General features: G+C 37.4%; 1 long non-coding RNA gene across 1 annotated transcript in view; it reads right to left on the bottom strand.

The window, feature by feature from the left end:
- The window catches only part of LOC127474706 (uncharacterized), a 460,005-nt gene extending 441,477 nt beyond the window's left edge, over positions 1-18,528 (bottom strand). Inside the window, exon 1 of the long non-coding RNA XR_007905963.1 lies at positions 18,213-18,528. This is a non-coding gene — a long non-coding RNA (uncharacterized LOC127474706). The remainder of the gene's footprint in view (positions 1-18,212) is intronic.
- Positions 18,529-19,241: the final 713 nt, after the last annotated feature.

The raw sequence follows: 19,241 nt of genomic DNA, 5'->3' as shown, positions 1-19,241 counted from the left end.
CTCCTGTAGAGCTTGCATACAAGGGATAAAATCTAATTGCCTTGAAAGCTCAGATAGCTTTTACTTAATGACTTTTTAAAATAGCAATTATTGACTCAGTTAACAACACTGGTTTCAGAGGTGCTTTGGCCAGCTGTGTAGATATGAAGTAAGGGTTTTTTAAGATGCTATAATGGGACTAAAGAAATCATTTTGGTCAATTGTGTAAATGTTTTGCCTACGTAATATTGACTTGGGATGTGTTACCTTCCTGCAGACTTAAGGCCCATAAGGTGTAGCATTTGTCAAGCCATTTCAGTGTAGAAATCCACGAAAAGTCACTGAACGTAAATACCTCTTAAAGATACACAGGTGTGTAAAACATATTGTATGCAGAGGAGACTGGAAATAGCATACTTTAATTATACATTAAAAACTTTTAAGCATTTAGCATCGATTGCATACTGGAAAAGTTAGCATGAAATGATTAAAAATTTTAAGGGTTAAAATTTGCAAAGGTTATTCTTATGAATATTTGTCTCACTTTAGAAAAATAAGAAAATAAAACAGTTCTATTTTTCTTTGTGTCATGCATTAGTTCCATGCAAATTCTCTTTGTCCTCGTGATTCTCCTCCTCTTTTATTTTTTTTCCTTATTTAGTTCTTGTATAGTATCCCTAAGCTCAGAGTTTTATCTGAATAGGTAGTATCTGTAAGAGTTGATACGCACGCAGGTAACACCAGGTACCAAGCCATGGCTAAGATATTAAGGAAAAAGTTTATTGCAAAAGTTGAAAACCCTAAAATACACTGATAAAAATCACAGTGAGTGGAAAGAGCATGTGCAGCCTGTACCCAGGTTGCTTTTATATCAACACCTTTTCATGCACATAACTTCAAGGCTGTATTCGCCCCCAGTCCTTCCACGGACTTTTCTCTCTCTCAGCATGGGACCCTCAGCATGTCTGTTAGAAAGTGTTATTTCTACACAGGAATCCTACTTTTCAAAGGACAGGCAGAGAAATATATACAGTGCTATTCATGGGAAAGAATCTTGTCCCATGCTAGGTCTTTCCCAGCAGCGAAAACTTCCTTGAGTGAAAATGCTTTGTCCTCCTCAAGTAAATCTTCTGCATATAATTTTTCAGTCCCTACAGCATCTTATAGTAACACAGGCTTTTCAGTCTAAAGAAACTGGCAAGCAAAACATGGCAGATACCTCACATGAGAACCAAAGTGGATGATCAGTTCTTACGTTTAAAAATTTTCACAAAATGTTTTTAGGAGGAAAGGAATGTACATATTGTTTTTTTTCATGTTGTTATCCATGTTTTATAAAAATATGCATTCCTCTGAGATCACAAAATAAGTTGAACATGTTAAATAAAACTTTGCATTATCCAAAGGAGGGAATACAGTGCCTTGTCTTGGTAAAGTGCTGATTTCAGGGAACCACATGAAAGGCTCAGTTCTCTAGCATAGCTAAGCATACACAACTTTGAAATTAGGTACTCAGATTTTATAAACTGAATTTCCCAATTTCTTGAAGTGATCCATGACTCCACTGTCCAGCAGTGTTGCAAATCCCTGTTAAGATAATATCGATGTTGAGAATACACATACTGTGTCACTACAAATATTCAGAATGCCAAGTCCTCTGGGGGAAACAAATATAATACCAGACTGTTGTGATCTACAAAAACCTAGATTCTGTTTCTGATTATTTCTTTTTGGAGGCATAGTTTTCTATACAGCCAGCCTCCTGTCAGATATAGATAACGGAGAGTGACTTCCTCACTCAAATATAGTGGATTTTGTATTGTTTTCTTTTGGGCCTTCAAAGTCTTCATTTTGCGAGACCTCAGTACCCTCAGTGTCTAAGTGTTCACTGATTATTTGCTGTGACAGCTGCCCATAACAAGAAAGAACAAATCAACCTGAAATACCAAGAAATAATGAAATTCTTTGATTAAGGGATTCAACTCTCATCTAGGTGTCTTATGACTACTGTTCTGATTAACAAAATACAATTAAAATTATCTATGAAATAATAAGTGTTACAGTATTTTTCATATTTATATTTCAATGTAGTTTTTAAACTGAGTGTCATACTACCAGCATTATAATGCAAACATGAACTGAAATTATGCGAGGAGCTTTAAGCATTCCCAGGTTGCAAATTACACAGGTCTTGTTTACCAAACCGGCATTAAGATTCTTCAATACAAAAAGTTATACTGAAGGTGAAGGCAAAGCATGAGATTGAACTTGATGTAAAAAGAAATTGGAAGCCAGCGAAGGAATGAAAAAAACAGGAAGAGATATGGTCAGTACAACAGGAGTTCAGGTAATCCTGGCAGCACTATATTTGATAGACTAGAATAGGGAAGCAAGTTGGGCTTCACAGTACATTAGTGCAAAGATAGCTATGAATCAAAATGGTTATTCTAAAATGACTTGTGCAAATTTAGGTATGGACACAGATACAAATTTCAGGTCTCAGTCTTGCAAAGAGATTTATGGGAGCAACCCATGTCAGGTTGTATTTTTAATGATAAAAAATCTGTAAATGTCCATGGAGATTGAGAAATTCTAATTCAAATATGTGACCTTAGCCTCAGCACAAACTTTAACTAAGACATAACATGAGCAACATAGGATCAGAAATTTAGTTTGACTGTACTTGGACATTTTGTCCTCATATTCCTGAAGAATCAAAGACAAAGAAAAGCTCTTGATTTCACTATCATCAGAAAGATTTTGTTGATAATATCCACTGGTTTAAGCTGTTTCTAATAAAGATCTAACCAAGCTGTCATTATAAGTGATGCAATGCACCATTGAGAAATAATATCCCTGGAAACAAAAACTGCAGAAATTTAGAAGTCAGAATTCTTGAATCAGTGTTCCTAGAGATGCTACAGAATACATAAGATTTTTTTTCTACCTAAATTTAATTATACTGTGAGAAATTAACACTGCCCATAAGGACTTTGTCATGTTTATTTTGGATTAGTTATATTATTTTATTTTTATATTAGTCAGTCAAACATAAAACAAGAGTTACGTATTTTACTGACTCTTAGGTAGATCTATAGCAACAAAGCCAGACGCAAAAAAATTCTTTCTCTCTTTCACCAGAAACTCTACTGGCTTTACAGTTACTGTATCACGATACAGGAAGCAGATTTTAAGACAAAGCAGTAACATACAATGTTGTCTATTAAGAAAGAATTCATTACAATAACATTAGGCGGTAACTTAGCAGTGTATGTCTGTGTGGCAAAGATGTGCAGAGGATCTAGGCTATAAAGAGCATTCTGGATGTAAGTGTAGGCCCAGATTCAGATAAAATGTTTCCTGAAGCTAGCAGAGAACACATGAAGGGTGAAATTTGTCAATATAATGCTCTGAAATGGTGCAGAGCCCAGCAGCCAAGTTATACCTCATTCATGGGAGGCTGGTACCACTGGGTCCTTCACAGCTTGTGGCTTACTCTGAGCCATAGAAGCTTTTATGCAAGTAAATAATCCAAAGGCTACGGTGGATGAGGCCACCCTTCTGCTGCTCAGAAGCTTTAGTAATAGTTATTTCAAGGCAATGATCTAGTACAGATTACAAAACCTGGAGAGGTTACAGAAATATCATATACTTGAGTACTGCATTACTGGTGCTTTTCAATGAATGTAAGAGATCATATCCAAAAAAATTAGAGAATTAGTTAAATTGAAGAGGCGGTACTTCAGGGTTCAACAGAAAAAAAAAAAAAAGAAAATACAGAACTACTGAATTTTCCAGCAGAGATTCCATTCCTAACTTTTCCATTTCGCAAACATTTTTTTCTTTGCATAACTGAAGAAAGCCACCATAAATGTGAAAGGAAGACTTCTTCATTGAATTGAATTTACATTTATACAGATTATTTAAAAAATTAAAAACAACACCAAAGCTGACTAGTTAGTTACTAAGTGCTCAAGGCCTAAAGAACATTGACTTTTAAATTGTTCTGTCAGTCTTTCATCAGGGTCAGTAAATTTGAAGAACTGCAAGGGCATCGTCTGTGCTGGTCTCCACAAGAGTTAGATGGAAGCATAGCTGCTACTGCTCATGTCATTGCTTTTCCCAGGGTGTCTGTTCCCCAGACAAGGCAAAGAAGGAAATTAATTGATAGTCCTTCTTCATACCGTTCCATGATGAGACTATTGGAGTTGCAACAGACCAAAGAGCTCCAAAACTGCTAGTGGGTGCTGAAGGATGGGAATCAGAAGGGCAAGGGTTGCAAGAGGTTCCTCTAGAGAAAGATGAAACTAAAAATTTCGTCTAAATCAATTTCTATGAGACACCTGCAACCTTTTATAGCCAATCAAGCATGCGCCTTTGTCCTTCTTCATCCTCTGTATCCTTCAGTCCTGAAAATTATCTCCAAAGCATCACCACACACCAGAAATGTGCTCATGCACATGCATATCATTCCATGATATAAACACCAAAAAATACAGAAGCTGAAGGCATTCTATGGCAGCCACCCTCACACCTGCTGGATGCATTAGCTGGAATCACACAACACTACATGGGAACAGTTGTGCCACCAAAAATTAGTTCTTGAAGACCATGCCAACTAGTTTAAGAGGATATCAAAATACAATTTTCATTGTAAGGAAAAGCATCTGTAAGACCCAGACTCAATAGACACCAAACCTAATGCTCACATATTACTAATGTGCATTTTGTCAGTGTCACAGGCAGAATGGAAGCTTTGGACAAGGTTTATTAGAAAAACCCTCCTGTTGAGTCACAAGTCATTCAGAAAGGACCCCTTTGCTTCTGAACTCCTTCTCAGAGAAAAATCTAGGTGCGACTTGATTTAATCCTAGCCCCAAACTTGGTCAGCAGTTTATATCTAAAGGATCATATATGTGTAACTGAATCTTTGTGCAACTTCATCCTGCAGGATTAAGGATGGCAGAAAAATATAGAAGAATTATTTGTTCAAATTGATTATAATAATGATTAAAGTACCTTAATCAGAAGTATTTATTACAAAATATGGGTAGTTATAATTACTGCAATAGTGCACTATTTTTTTAACCAATATTGAAGCAACAATCCTAAAGCTAGCAATATAATTAGAAAGTAGATATTAATGTTGCTCACCCATACCAACAACCATGGGCAGATCTCTTTTGTTCAGTCTCAAGGAGTAACCTTGAGGGGTGTCCCCACTCAAGGAATGAATCTCCACATATGCCTAAAAACGGTGTGTTAGAAGACCCTGCTGTTAAAAAGTGGGACTGTGTTTTTATAGTATAAAGTGATTGATTGTCAGTTTCTGGGCTAGACATGCCAGTTCAGCAGCTTTAGATAAGTTATCCGCACTGTCACTTGTAGATTCCTCTATGAGGAACTTTGCCTGCCACATTCCCACCAATACCAGTTCCTGTTAGGAGACGCTGTTCTGCACATCCTCAGAATATTTAACTTTGGGATGGAGGAATCAGGCTGATCTCAACATTCTTCAACATCAAAAGCAGTGTTATCCCCCTTCTCTATCAACCACTGATAACTTTTGCAAATAGGGTAAAGTTAAAGCTGTTTAACTGCCCACTTAGAGCATCCTGATACACTCAGCCACAGTAGAGACTGACTTAAGCTTTCAGATCACACCTACTTTAGATAGCATTCAGAAATCTATTCTGTATTCTGAGATCTCCACTCTGTAAGCATTAATTTACAATTATAAACAGTTATTATGCATAGTTACTGGAAAGCCAAAGGCTGTCCTAGAAGAGAAAATAATTTTACAGAAGTGTATTCACTGTAAATTAGGAACTCAGGCACAGCAGTTCTGATTAAAGTCAAAATATCCTTTATTCATGGTACCTTTTTTTCCCCAAATGACTGTGCAGATATGTTCATTTTACTTCAGGAATTGGTGCAAAAAAAAAAGGAACAGCTTTCTCATCTTGTCCAAAAGTGGTGCAGAAGAAAAATGATAAAAAAGGACCTCTTATAAATAGATATGATGAATATTATGGACAAAATTGGGAGGTTAGTAATGTAACAAGCAAAAAGAGGTATATAGAAAAACAACCAGTTTAAAATATGAGAAGATAGAATTTAAACTACAAAGAAAGAAACATGAAAGTGATTAAAAGAGAAAATAAAGTAGAAATATAAATCTGACAATTGGAGGAATAAGGTCATGAAGAAAGAAGAAAAAAAGAATGGACAAGAAGTCAAACTAAAATCTTACAGTAGGAGTTGTGTGTAAACACACAATATTAATATTGTAGTAGAATAAGCATAATTAAGATCTTGGTTGGATTTTTTGCTTCTTTTTTTTTTCACATGCTTATAGCTATTGAATATATTACCCTAAAATAAATAAATCAATAAAAAAATAAAACAAATTACTGCTATTCTATACATTATCTTCATGTTATTCTTTTGCCAAAAATATCCCACTACCAGCACCTGACAGGAGTTTTCAAGGTCTTCGTCAAGAAATATTCTCTTGTTCATAAAATAACTCCTAAAAGGTTTCCCTAATCATAAAAGTAACCTGCCATCATTTTGTCTTATCATTTTTCACTAATAGTGATTCTTTTTTTTAATCATAGAAGATTATTTTTTTAATTCCCAAATCAGTGTAATAGGGGAAAGTTGCATATCTGCAGATACAGAGGACAGAACAGAACAGTTACGTGTAACTTTGTAAGAGAGGATAAATAGAAGTTTGTATAACAAAACTAACAATGAAAGCAGAAACTTTGGGGAACAGATGGAAAAAAACCCCAAGGCAGCTGAAAATTATGAATCCAGAAACAACCTTAGCTGTCTACTTAAATTTTGTGTTTATAACAATATTGTGATATGTGATTAATTTGTCCCTCCTTGCCTTTGATAAACCCCTTCATCAGTGACAATGATTCTGGGCATATATCAAGGAATTTGTCCCAATAGTTAGTTGTTAGTACAAAATTCAAGACAATGAAGAGAAGGTACATTTAATATTAGAGGTTTAAAAGTTTCTCATCTAAGATGTGATATCAGTAACGCCTTGTACTGCATAAATATTTCTGAGACAAAGGCATTCTGACAGTGAAATAAGGGAAGCACAACTCTCACAGGACAACTAACATGGCATCCAAATGATGAAAATAATGGTCAGAAAACACAGTTTAGAAACAACTACATAAATATTCTTCAAATTAAGTGAAGGTCTTGTTTCCTGGTTCCTTGGCAATGCAACAAGTGTATATTTCATAAACAAAGAATTTGGAGTAGTGGAATTTCGGCACTTACCTTATAGACATGTTTGTATTTTGTACTAAATAGTTTATATTTAAATGCAACCTCAAAACCAGATATGTACCTTATAAAGCCTTTTTAAATATTTTTATTTTCTTAAGGTTTTTTTAAAGGCTTAAACTTCTTTTACATGAATACTCAAGAGATGCCCGGGTAAGAAACTGCAGTTCCAATTTCTGAGTCAGAATAGCAAATGCTGTGCAATCATATACAAATCTGATAACAGGATTTTCATTCTAAGTCCATCATATTCCTAAACATGCAAAGAGTGGTAGGTGATGGAGGGGGGAGGATTATTCATCAATAGCATCTATGTCAGAGTGCTGTGATAACTGAATTAAGTTGTGAATTATTATCTAACTGTGATATTCTATTGTGAATTATTGACAAGAGCGGCCGCAGCCAACTTCATGCACTTTTCATTTCTCTTTTTTCACCTTAAATTGAAAGTAGGTAAGCACATAGATAGGGAGAAAATAGGGAAATACATTACCACGGACAGTACAGCTAGACAGGGTAAAGAGAAGAAATAGCAATTCAGGGAAATAATCTCCTTGAAGACATATCAAATAACAATTAAAATACCTAATGTCCAATAAATATGGAATTCTATAAATACGTTAGAAAATATGTTGACAAGTATCATAAGTAAATGTTGTGTGTCCTGGGGAGTGACAAGGAAATTTAAGAAAAAATTGGAAGAGAAGGCTACCAACAACAGCCATATGTCAATACACTGCTTCAGTGGCCATCCTCTGTCAAACAAACATTTCCCCTTTTTAACTTTTTCTATGAGGTAACAAATCTACTGTTAGAACCAAACAGCAGTCACATGAAAGGGGGGAGTTTAGATTTTCACCTATCAGTGTCCACAGGAAAGGTGAGACCATTGTGTCCAATCAGTCTGTCAACCTCTCATAATGAGACCCTTCACCAACAGATCCACAATCTTGGAGGGTGATTTGACTGCCCTTGTCAGGCGGCGCTCAGCCAACAGTGTGGAGACCCCTCAGCAGTCTCTGCCAAAGTGTTATCTACCACCAGCAGCTGCTAACCCTTGTAAAGGACTCACTCTAACAGTTTACAGAATTACACTTTTATTAATACAATTTGTGACAGGTTAATAAGGTTTGTGGTCATCACTGATAGTGTCTGACTGCAAAAATGTGTTGTAAAGCAATGTACTGATGTATTAAGCAAGCACAAGTTTTAGTACTAATAACAGCATTTAGCAGGCATAGAATAAGTTTCTCATCCAGTAGGCATCCCTATAGGGGGGAAGACAGGTTCAGTCCATTGACTGATCCCAGCAGTTTCAGTGAAGTCTTCCTCAATTTTCCCCCATCCTCAAATTACTCTTATATTATTTATTTATGTTCAGGTGGAGCTTGAGTGGCTTTATTCATAAATACCTTTATTTTCTGATTGGTATAAAGTTCTCTCACCATATGTAATGGGAGGGGGGATCATGGCTTGGCACCTGAGAAAGCAGTTCAACATGGTTGTTGGTTTAGCAGAGAACACTTTGATCCATCCATCAGTTGACAGGTACTGCACAGGGTCATGATCTTCAAAGTACTACAATGTTGCCCCTTTCTGCTGGGATTTCAATGGAGGGAGGCCATGCAGTCTTCACTTCGTTCTATGCTCAACAAGAGAATTGCCTCAGAGCTCCAGAATTTTGTGACTTTAAGGTTTTCTTTCACAAATAAGAGCTCTGCAACTTTCAAATCTTGAGCTTGGAACGAGCAGCACATTCAGCAGTGTTCAGCAAGTAACAGGAGGTACATGACACCTGTTAGCTTTGTATCTTCTGGATCTTGGACTTTCAGTGCACACCTCTAGGGAGTTGGGATCTCACAGACAGTCAGGATTTAGCAGTCCTGGACTGGAGTCTTAACACTGTGCTCCTCAGGGTACACAGGTTCCCAGCTTCATATGTACCTATAGCTGTCTCTTGCTGTGGGGCATTTGCCATAAATTTGAGGCAAAATTGTAAGTGTTTGGGGATTTTGTGGCTGATCACACATAACACAAGAAGTTGCATCCTTCTTTTTTTTTTTTTATGCTGTCGTTGTTGAAAGGTAAATGTAGACGATTCTCCTTTTTTCTAATTTTTTTTAAAGTCTCAAAAATTTTCACTGCTGAAAAGATTGATTTTCCTTAAGAACCAAAATAATTTTCCCAAGTCTAACCTTCCTGCAACAAAGGAATTAAATTTCACTCTCTTCACAGCATTTAATTGGTAATTGCAAGCCAATGGCACAGGTGACTGTCTCATTCTTCACAGTAGCAGCTCTATATGCACTTATCTATATCACACACACCTACCAAAGAGTGCTGAATACTGATGAAATTATCTGTGATCTTGTCATGGGTTAAGATTGGCCCCCCTGAGAGTCAGGGGGCTCAGAGGTGACTGGGTGCCAGGGCAGTGTTCCCTGGAGAGCCGATCACCACTCGACTTGTTCCCTTCTGCTAAAAATCATATATACACAGCACAGGAAGCTGTTGGCAGGTTTTCTGTTGGTGTCTGCTGCGTGTAGGTGGAGAAGGCCAGGGGGTGGCTGGGCTCCTTCTTCCCCCCTCCAGGGAGGAGAGGGGAGCCCTGTGGCCCCCAACTCTGCCTAGGCCAGAGTTAGAGACAGCATTGAAGGAACATGACTCACAAACAACTGGTAAGTGGGAGAGAGAGAGAGAGAGAGAGAGAGAGAGAGAGAGAGAGAGAGAGAGAGGATGCAAGGCTCAGCATTGAAGCAGAGCCAAGTGGACAGGCTGATAACGAAACAAATCGGTGCTTGGGAGAAGAATCCCAGGTGAATTGGAGATGGGCCAAAGGGCTTGGGAGTTGCCCTGCCGAAGTTTGACCGGGGGCAGCCAAAAACTGACTCGGAGGACGTTGATAAACTGACTAAACTACAGCAGCCTACAGAACCAAGGTATGGGACTGAGAGAGTGAGACCACGCAACAGGGATGACACAGAATCAAGGAGAACGGACTCAAAGATATCTTCGTGGACTTCATGAAGAAGGAAGAACTGCAGCAAACAGCTGAAAGTTGGTAGGGAGTGTTCAGGGGCCCCAAACACTCCCATGAGAGAGAGACTGCGTTACCTATCAGCCTTGAAAGGCTTTTCCTGGACTAAAGTTAAAAGGAGAAGCTTCGAGAGGACTGATGGAAGTGTAATATATATATATAGTTGCTTTTAGCTTGTATAGTATTTATTTGTGTAAATAAATGTATACATGCTTCCCTCTTCCCCTATAGAAGCCTCTGGCCTGAAAGTTTTCTCTTCGGTGTTGGGATAAATTATAGGAAGGGGTGGGGAAGCCTGGAAATGGGATTTTGGATTTCTAATGTGGCTCAAACTGCCACAGATCTTTAAGACATTTTTTGCAGAGAGTGGAAGGAAGAGCAAGCCTAACTGGAAAAGAATATGAAGAAACTTGGAAGCTTCACTTTTTTTCCAATGGAAATTAAAAGCTGCAGAGCAGGAGAAAAGGGAAGCAACAAATCATGGGAAAATTAGGTTCATGGAAGAAATAATATAAAAGCAATTATTTTAAGCCCAGCAAAGCATGCATGAGAATGTATTAAGTAGGAATTATGTTTCTCAACCTGATTTCCTGTTGACAAAAAAAAGCGTTTTGTCAGTAGATCCAGGGTTCCCTAGATGAATTCATTTATTAAAATAATATTTCATACAACTATGTTCTGCCGTGTGGATTGATTATCAACATCACATTTTGAATATCTCATACCTCCATAGAGAAGGCTTAATTGGATATATCAGTCATTTGGTACATTCTTCTTCCCTGTCTGGATTATTTTAGCTTTTCAGCTGACAGGTTTACAGTGAATGTGAATAAATTCAGAGAAGACCTACAATCAAAATCAATGTTGAGAATGAATGAGAACAGAATGTATCTATACTGAGAGAGACACATACATTGATAATAATAACATTCATGCACACAGTCCCAGATCCATAATGTTTCCTTCCTGTTGGCACAGTCTACTTCTTGTACTGTATTAAAGAGTCCTACAGTACTTATGGATTTTCTGTGATCAGCTGCAGAGAGTCAGCCTCTGCCCTAGCAGTCGGTGGCCATAAACCATTACTTTGATTCAAACCAAATCAGTCCCTCAAATGCAATTATTCAGGCAGGATGGTTGGTAAGATATTTAACAGTGTGTACCACTGGTTGGACAGTACATAGTACCATGAAGCCCGGACTAGGAATGCAACCAGACAGTAACCAGCAATCTGTTTTTTTCAACTATTTAATGGTGGAAGTAAATGGTGTGTTGAAAAGGATTGTCTAACAAATTTAATAAAGTTACAGTTGAGGAAAACATCTGTATTCCAGGTTTAAATGTGTATTTGCACTAAAGCAAAAGCTGATGTGCTCCACAGTCTTTCATGCCTTCCTAATGCCAGACAACTCACTATTGCACTTGAAAAGTAGCAATCCTTCTGCCCCCCTAGCCTGTGTCTGCCTTCTAAAGAAGCTCCTCTCATCGTGTAAGAAGAAATAACACTCATTTCTAGCCTCCTTTGTAAATATTTTTTTATTCATCAGGTTGGTGTTGCAGCACCGCAGTGAAATGGAAATCAACAGTTAATTAAGCTTCTGGTGACTGGAGGCATCTACATCTTCCTAAACATTCTTTTGCCTGGCAGCATGTAAAATGTCAGCATCCCAATTAATATTTAGTTTGTAATTGGAATTTTAAGGTACAGCTACAAGAATGAGTTACAGTTACAAGAGAATTATGCCAAACAATCAAGTTGTACAGGCCTAAAAATATGCATAATGAAACTTGTTACTCTGAGCCTTACAATTCTGAACTTTGACATTGAAGTATATTATGTGCAGGCTTCCTAAAGGACTTGCATTGCAGCTTGAAAGAACTTGGGCAACGTTTTGTATGAAGCATAAATTAATTACCAGTAATGATGACTACAATGAAATAAATCATAATTATATTGGACACTCCTAAGGAGGTCACTGGAGATTCTAGACTACTATGATGAACCCAAATAGCAGATTAAATCAAATCTTAGCTGTTGAGTGTTATCATAAAGTCTGACACATAGGTCAGTTCTTAGCTTTACTGGTGACAGTGAATGGCAATTTCACCCACAGTCCTTAGATTTTCTGTTAAGATTGGCATTGAACTTATTTCTTTAGAACTTTCTCATGGAAAGTGAGTAACTTCTTTTTTGAGGTTTTCCAGCTGTAAAATCTTTGTTGATTCACTGAAGTTTTCCTGATTTATGAAGCACCCCAGAGGCTTTGATCCCCTCAGAATCAATACTTCATTCACACCTCAGACAGCAAAAGTCTGTTGCTCATCCAGGAAGATAGAATGGCTGCCATGAAAAGCCTTAAAACGCCTCAGCCTGACCCTATGTGAGGTATTTACATGGACTGAGAAAAGCACATATAACCACAGAAAAGCATCTAAGCCTCTGATTAAAATCTTGTTCTAAATGAAAACAACTAGCTTTCTACACAATTTTTGCAGTGTGTTCTGCTATGGATAAACATAAAGATTAACTAATTTGTATTAAGGTATTATTTTGTAATCAGTTAAGAAGTGGAAATCGGTCCCTTTTATGTCTGACAGTTGAACTCATCCTACCTGCACAAAACTAAAATGAGGGCACATTGATCAAGTTCTCTGCTTGCCTGAAACCTGATTTTCAAGCCATGAAGTATTAGCAGAGCCTTAGCAGATTCATTCCAGCGTTTTTACTATTGACAGTGAAGTGGATTAAGTTTTTCTGGCAACAGTCAAGGATATTTTGCTTTCCCCACTAATCAGCTACTCCTCCTTTCACTGGGAAGCTCTCCCAAATCTGCAGGGTGATTTGGCACTCACCTCCGTTCTGCTAAGGGAGTTAAGAGCATGGGCCAATCCTCCACTTAAAAGCTGCTGGAGGGCTTACATAGGCTCTGGAGTGATCCTAAGCCCAAGACTGAATTTCATTAAAGGCTGTTGACGACCACGAGGTTCCGATTTATAGCAGAGTGGGAAGTGCTGTTCATTCTGAAAATATGTACTAAAGCTTCATACAAGTAAAATCAAGCACACATGTACCAAATATAATTTTCTCTTATTGGATATTTTTAGATATATTGATTCAAGGTATTATGCTATATTTATTTATATGTATGTCATAATATTGTAAAAAACACATGGATTTGTTAGGCTATATAAAATTATGATTAAAGCTGCTTCAGTTTCAAATCTGCAAAAGATATTTAGACTCTTAACTCTCTTGTGAATATATTTACGTATCTAAGTGACCTTTGAATCTAGTCATTCTGCATGAAACAAACTCCCCTCCAATGGAAATTTTCATCATTGATGAATTGTTCATCTTTTTGGAAATCTTAGCTAAAGATTTAAGAATTTGAACCGCTTAGATACATACTAGAGAACAAGTCCCTAGAGCTGAAGTTTTGGAATTATTGTTAGGAGAATGCTGGATAATCGTGTACTAAACACTCATCAATGGATAAACAGAGAATTTCAAAGATGCTAATCTGTCTGCTTTATCTCATAAATAGGATTTTCCTGTACATACAAAGCAGAAAGGAAGAACCCAGACTCACTGGTTAACCAGTGTGTCGACAAAGCAACCTCTTGATTGCTTCACATATGCCAGATATAAGATAGGTCACTACAACAATAAACACAATAATAGGTGTAATAGAGACACAGAGAGAGGGTTTAAACAAATTCTTCACCCGAAAACTTATGTAGACCAAACCAGAGACCTATTTCCAAACAAATAACAAGAATTTCTATATGGTTGCTATTTGACTATAACACAGAAAAATAGAAAGATATTAAAATCCTCACAAAACTAAATTAGGATCAGTGTGTAATGTTGATCACATTGAACAAAACACAGAGCTAATGAAAAAGAATCTTTCATTGAAGTGCCCAATTTTAAAAAAATGTAAGTATAGTCACTCTTTTTAGTATTCTGGACCATATGGTGTGCAGTCACATGCACTGATGAAGAGCAACTAAAGCCTTACAGACTGGCTACCTGGGAACACCGTTTTTTTAGGGAGATCCTCCAAGTAGCAAAGATCTGGAACTATAGCCACTGCATTTGATAAGGGAGACAGAAGCCACAAGTCCAGCAGCTACATAGCCTATGAGAGCCACTGGAATCCAGTTGAAGCTAAACAAATTGCTTAAAAAATACTTCCCGTCTCTTGATTGAGAGTCACCCACCAGACCAAGATACTTAGCAGAGGTGTAGTACTGTTTTGGAATCATACTTTCAATTTTTATTCCCTCAACAGATGAACATTGTGTCTGCAACTGAGTATCTGGAATGGCATGCTTGAGTACCTCAAATATTCAGTATGTTTTTATGTTTAGTTCTTTCTCTTTCTGTCACACCCCTCTTCTTCCTTCTCCCCTTTCTTCCCTTCCACTTCTCTCTCATATTACAGTTAAAAAGAGCAGCAAAAAAAGTTCACTTTTCACTTTGGCTTATTACATCTTCTTCAACCTTCAAGTTAGCTCATGGAGGCTCTTATCATTATGAACTCAATTTCTGCCACAGTGCTTAATACACACACACACACACACACACATTACTTCTCTTAACACCTTGTTCAGAATTGCATCCAGCTAAAGGGTACCTTTTAGGCTGCAGATATTTTCTTCATCATGCCCTTTTCCATATCACACTGATACCTGTTCTCATAAGTGAGTGTTTAAAGTGATTTTGATTAACAATTCCTGATTCACCACTGCACACATCTAATCATAATTGAGGAATGTTATAATTTATAGGAAACCTAAGCATATAATAAATGCAAAATGTCAAAGACAACAATATACAGATTTGTCTAGAGTTATTATTCCATAGTTAGACAGGGGGCTCTAGGGGAAAACAGTGTTTATTTGCATTTTAATAGAAAGAGAATCTTTTTTTGAAACCTGCCACTATTTCATTGTAAAGTTAGACATGCCTGAATAGACCCTTTTCAGCATTTCTCAGACATTTCAGTTTCCTGTTAAATTACCATATCCATTTAACTTTCTTAACTGAATCTCCAGTAGGATAGCAATGTATAGCACAGGGTTCCACGCTCTGTTGTTCAGCAAAGAAATAGCAGAAGTGTGGCAACATGGTTCCATTGCACCACTTAGATAGGTTTTAGCAGGCAAGATAGACTCTCATTCTTCTAAGCAGTCAGACCTCAGTGAGCTGTGATAGGGCTGACTACAGCACATCGCTCCTCTTTGGAAAAGATAGGGAAGAAGAATGAGGCAGGGAGCATTGATTACATCTGCATCCTTCTGACGACACATCTGATCTAAAAGGAATTGATTCTGCTAAATATTTCATTTTTTAAAAGGCAGAGTAAAGAATATTCAAATGCAAAAGTCTGCAAACTGTGTAGGCAAGGTACTATCTATATAGCAACAGTACCAAAGAGTTTAAAATTGTATTCATTCCTGTGAGGAAAAAAAAATAAAAAACAAACAAAAAACCAAACAAAAAACCCAAACAACAAACAAACAAACAAACAAAAATCAAAACAACAACAACAACAACAAAAAACCCCAGAATATTGAAATCTAGTATTGGTCCTGGAAACATCATATCAGTACGAGTTTAAGGATGCTTGCTCCAGATATTTTTAAGCTCCAGATATATTTTAGCTATTTTCTTTTCTGTGCAAAAAAAGCTAATATAGAGATCCTTCCCCCCGCCTCAGGAATCATGGTAATGATAATTGAATAACCAAACTATGCTTGTTACTAAGACCAAATGGAGGAATTCCGTTCTGTTCCTGTGATTCTTCAGGTGTAATTGCAATGTGGCATTACTAGTTACTGAGCTACTTCCATGTCACATGCTGCTTTTCCTCATGCCAATAGGTAAAGCAATCCTATAAGAAGAAGCTACATCTCAGTAGGATGCTTCCTAGGGATTATTTAACACCTAATATTTTTTCCCAGTGCAAACCTTTCAGCATAGCAGAGTGCAATTCCAAGGAAGATTCAGAGGATGATTCAGAGATTTGACCTCTTTCCCTTGCCCACAGACCAGCAAGCTGAGGTCTTCACTCACAGGATGTTACTAACCTAAAGGGACAACCCAGTGATGTATGCAGGAACAAAATATTCTGAGGACATTTCACAATTTAATAACACCCTGGAGTACAACTATGGGAAGTTATTTGTGAACTCCAGCATGATATTACTAGTACATAGTTAAGTTCAGGTGCTGGCCAAAACTAACACAATTTTCTCATTAAAATTTTAAATTTAAAATCCCCCTTTCAGAGATTTCCCAAGGCTGTATTACAAAATAAGTGTACCTCACCACTGAAAAACTATCCCCTAATTCTTATTAATTATGTTCATTCCAGGTACACTTATTCTTGAATCAGGATTGTACTCTGTTACACACTGTGAAAAAGAAACCAGCAAGACAGTAACTGTCCTTGCATCAATCTAAATGTAAGAATTAAAAATAAATATAGACAGACAGAGATATCATCGGAAACAATGAGATAGTGTTGGTTAGGACAGCCAGGAGTGATCTCAGTATAATACCTTAAAATGCCATTTTTTTTAAAGTATCTTCAGGTATTTTTTGGCAAGAATATTTTTAGGGTTAGTGACCAATCTGAAAAAGGTGAAGAGTGAAAACTGATAGTTACACAGGCTTACAGAACTTAGGAGCTAATGACTGAGTATAATGCTTGGTGTTCAGTACAAGTCAGTAGAGCAATTCAGTATTCAAACTGTATGATTGGCCACCAAAATCTCATTATATTGCCTCCTTTTTAATTAGAGATTTCTAATCAGAAGACTTGATAAACTCACTAGGACTTTTGATTTTTTTAATGGAAAGTGTAAGCAGGTAGAATAGCAGATCTAGTGAATAGTGAATGCAATTAGATACAATCTTTCTTTTTTTTTCAATCAGGAAGGTATTTTGGTGAAGTGTACAGACATCAGATTTTTCCAGCATGAACAAACTAAAGAAAGTATAAGCTCACTAGAAAATAGTTCTATTGACTTCATGTAGCTCACATTCGTGGAAAGTAATTGCATTTTCATATACATGCAAAATTCTTTTCACCACATTTGAGTTTCATTTATTCTTCCTATATACCACACATTTCTGAAAAATAGTACACTCACAGAGCACTTTATCAAGTGAGAATATAGGCCTTTCTGTAGCTGAACAGACCTGCCCATACAACATTATACAATTCAGCCAATGTTATCTCATCCTCACTGACTCAGCTCTTTCATCCATTTTATCCTCTAGCTAAAATTATCATCACAGAAAAAACGCAGAATTTACACATAGTAGTTTTTCAAAGAAGAGACTGCAAGTTTGGGGAGTACTGTTTGTCATGGTCTTCCAGGAACTTTAACTGATGTAAGCACTAATAGAATCAGGAGTCTAAATAACAGCTTTTGAATTGGCCTAGGAAGTCTTAATGTACTATCTCTCTTCTACAATAAATAACACAGAGATAGAAAAGGTTCACAAACATCAGACTAAATATACATATAGCAAGGAGATGAAACATTCACTCATATCAATAAATAGAAAGATTGATTTTTTTGTGTGACATATACATAATATATACTCAGAAAAATTAAAAAATAGATTTTAATATGTAAAGCGCATGTTGAAATGCATGAGGGTATACAAACACAAACATTTTCAGATCTGAAATCTTTTCTTACTTAGAATCGAATGGTTTGGGTTGGAAGAGACCTGAAAGATCATGCAGTTCCAACCCATCTACCATGATGTGTTGGGTCTGGCTGAGCTGGAGTTCATTTCCCCATAGCAGCCCTCACAGTGCTGTGCTTTGCATTGGTAGCTAATAGGGTGTTGATAACACACCAGTGTTTTGGCTACTGCTCAGCACAGCATCAGCACTGTAACATTCCTCCCTCAGTCGAGGGCAAGATCCTGGGAGGGGACACAAGTAGGCCAAAGCTGACCCAGACTGACCAAAGGGATATTCCAGACCATATGATGTCAGCTCAGATATCGAAGCTGAGGCAAGGAGCTGGGAGGCAGGTATTCACTGTCTCCAGTGGCTGCCTGCTGAGGAACCATCACAGGTACTGAATCCCCACTTCTCGGGAGTGGCCGACCATTGCTGCTGATGGGAAGTAGAGAATAAACTGTGTTATTTTTCATTTCCTTTTGCGCGATCAAGTTTTTGCTTTGCTTCTGCTTTAATAAAGTGCCTTATCTCAACCCACAAGTTGTTTTCCATCTTACTCTCTCCCCATCCATCTGGAAAGGGGAGTGATAGAGTGGCTGGGTGGGCACCTGGCATCCAGCCAAGGTCAACCCACCACACATGGGCAGGAACACCTTCCACTAGACCAGGTTGCTCAAAGCCTCATTCAAAAAATGCTCAAAAATGCTCAAAACCTGATTCAAAAAATTAGCAAATGGGGTCTTGGTGTGACAGGCACCTGATTCATCACTAAACTCATCAAAATAAAGTCCACCTTTTCCTCAACTTCCTTACTTCTCTCAGTTTCTGGAACCTTCTTCCCCACATTGAACCAGTACATCCATCAGTGTATGGTCATAACAGGATACATTATGATGAGAAGAGAGTGCAATGAGAACTGTGCAGAGGTAACTAGTGCGAGTGAATGGGGATAAAGACACCATTACAATTCCATCCATGTCTAATTATGTCTGAAGGCCTGTGCAGAGAACTAGACTGTGTCAGTTAATAGAAGCTGATTGGTACGTTTGTTGATTTCTAAGGCTCTGACACAGCACACAAGCAGATGCTGGAGTTTTAACTTAAGCAATGAACTCAAGAATATGTACTGCTGCAGCAGGGCCTTTTTCCTTAAGCCTGCACATCAGCATTACACTGAAGCTCTACACAAACCTGGGCTG

The sequence above is a fragment of the Manacus candei genome, unplaced genomic scaffold (genome assembly GCF_025592945.1).
Source record: "Manacus candei isolate 608988 ecotype Guabito, Panama unplaced genomic scaffold, ASM2559294v1 h1tg000043l, whole genome shotgun sequence".
In the NCBI taxonomy this organism is placed as follows: domain Eukaryota; kingdom Metazoa; phylum Chordata; class Aves; order Passeriformes; family Pipridae; genus Manacus; species Manacus candei.
The sequence above is the reverse complement of the archived record's forward strand: the minus strand, read 5'-3'. Positions and strand labels throughout refer to the sequence as shown.